This window comes from Salvelinus sp. IW2-2015, unplaced genomic scaffold (genome assembly GCF_002910315.2).
Source record: "Salvelinus sp. IW2-2015 unplaced genomic scaffold, ASM291031v2 Un_scaffold2041, whole genome shotgun sequence".
Lineage (NCBI taxonomy): Eukaryota > Metazoa > Chordata > Actinopteri > Salmoniformes > Salmonidae > Salvelinus > Salvelinus sp. IW2-2015.
In genome coordinates this window covers 38,745-41,398 of record NW_019943386.1, presented here as the reverse complement: position 1 = coordinate 41,398, position 2,654 = coordinate 38,745, and positions in this window count along the sequence as shown.

Genomic DNA, 2,654 nt, shown 5'->3' with positions numbered 1-2,654 from the left:
CGCACAGTGTAATAGCACTATTAAAAAACGTCTTTCTTCAGGACAACCCACAATACAGGTATCCAAAAATCCCTGTTAGGGATCAGTCTCATGCAAGACACGGGAGTCATCTATCTCCTCACCTGTTCATGGGGGAAAAGCCTTTGTAGGACAAACGAAAAGACAATTAAAACAGTGCAAGCTGAAAACATTTCGCAGCTTCAATCAGTGTCAGAAACACTGACTTCCAGTAGCAGCTCAATCAGTGTCAGAACACTTGACTATCCAGTAGCAGCTCAAATCAGGTGTCAGAAACACTGGGACTATCCAATAGCAAGCTCAATTCCAGGTTGTCAAGAACACTGACTATCCAATTAAGCAGTCAATCGGTGTCAAACACTGACTATCCAATAGCAGCTCACTCAGGTGTCAGGAACACTGACCTATCCAATAGCAGGCTCACTTTGTGTGTGAAGCTAACCATTTCCCATTCTCCTCCCTCAAATTACACGGCAATTTGAGCATGTTGCTTCTAACCAAGGAGAGGAGCACATGGAGATGCCTACTACACGAGGGAGACAGGATATCCTGTCTGAAAACATTGACCCCCTAAGTGGTCTGAATATTGACTTTGATCTCAGACACTCTTATGAACACATTTTTCCTCTATGAACAAGTCATATAAATTGAAGAATCATTTTGACAGCGTATTAGCAACACTTAATGTGTCCCCCTGTTGACGGATGCTTCATTATATATTCGGGTTTGAACCAGTATTACATGTAACAAGAATAAAATATACGAAATTATGTGAAATTGAATGAAACAATATTGTATGTTGACGCTAATATGATGTTACCAATATTCCATCATGTTTCAATTAGGAGAACAATACGTAATATAATTTAATATGCCATATAATATTGTTGAACAGTTTCACTAATAATTCTAATTAACTAAATCATTATGACACCACCCTCTCGTTGTCATTGGTTACACTCATTGCATGTTTGTCTATATAACCTGGTTCCAGTATTTCGCTGACATCACCCTGAGGAAAGGCACCGTGATGCCGAAAACGTTGGTAAATACCCGTTTAAATTGTTGGGAGATTATACATGGAGTGTGCGACTTTCTTTATTTTTTGATTAGTTTATAGTTTAGTTTATTGGCCGTCAGTCAGCCACCTCCAACACAAACTGTTATTCTGGGTGTACGCCAGGTCATGTTTTTGTTATGCGTATGCTTGTCACCATCAGGTCTGGGGAGTTTGTCAGGCCTAAATTAAAACTACAGCTTAGTCCAAATCCAGTTACAACAAAACACAGAGCTTGAAACTCTTTTGTATTTTCAAGTAGTGTGGGTGGTGGCAGCATCATGTTATGGTATGCTTGTCACCAGGAAGGGTTCGTTGGCAGTTATCAGGATCAAATTTAAATAGGAAAAGATAAGTTTTCTGAAAAACCCTGGGTAGATTTACTTTACAGCAGAACAAGTCAAAGAAACCAGGACTGGCTTTCAAGAGATGGTTTTAGTGTTCCTGAGTGGTTCCTGCATCATTTCCTGATCTGATTCGTGAATATTGCCGTCCTATGCAATGACTCCACACCCCAAATGTATTGAGGCTTTGAGCATTTTTGACAAAAGAGTGGATAAATGTTGCGTTAAGAGTTACAAAATGTTTCAAAAAGGTTCTGACTTGTGGAGTAGTTGTGTAGACGCTTCGGGGAAAAGATGAATTGTTATTCCTTGTCACGTTTGAACTCTGAAGCAGCGAGGAACAAATATGTGAAGAGACAGGGTCTGTGCTACACGACTACCACACAATACCTAGATCGAGAGGCTCACAAGTAACCAGATCTGAGGAACCAGGCTAGACCACAACAGAGTACACACCAGATCTGAGACCAGGCTCACCATTACCAGACCAGACTAGACCAACTACACCACAGACACCGATCTGTGTAGACCAGGGCTATCCAACATGCTAGATAATACCAGATTCTGGAGACCAGGCTACACACAGACAGAGTTACAGACCAGATCTGAGACCAGCTTCACACGATCACACCAGATAACCTACGACACACGAGGCCCCTATCTGAGTACCAGGCTACCACAGCAACTGGATGTCTACAACCAGATCTAGAGACCAGGCTACCACCCAAAGAGTACAACCAGATCTGGAGATCCAGGCTACCAACACAGAGATCACAACAACCATGATCTGAGTAACCACGGCTACCACCCAATTATTACAATCCAGAATACTGGGAGGACGCAGAGATACCACACAATCAGTAGATTTACAACCCAAGATCTGAGACCAGGCTTACCACACAAGAGTCCACAACCAGATCTCGACCAGGCTAACCTAGTGATTCACCACAGCATATCTGAGACCAGAACACAGTTATACATCGCGATCTCTGACCAGGCTACCACACCAAGATCACGACACCAGATCTTCAGACCAGGCGTACCACACATGAGTACTAACCAATCTAGAGACCAGGGCTAACACACAAGAGTACAAACCAATCTCGAGACCAGCTACCACACAAAGATTCACAACCAGATCTGAGACCAGGGCTCCACACAAAATCACAACCAATCTGAGGACCAGGCTACCACACAAGATCACAAACAGATCTGAGACCAGAGAGCCTACCACA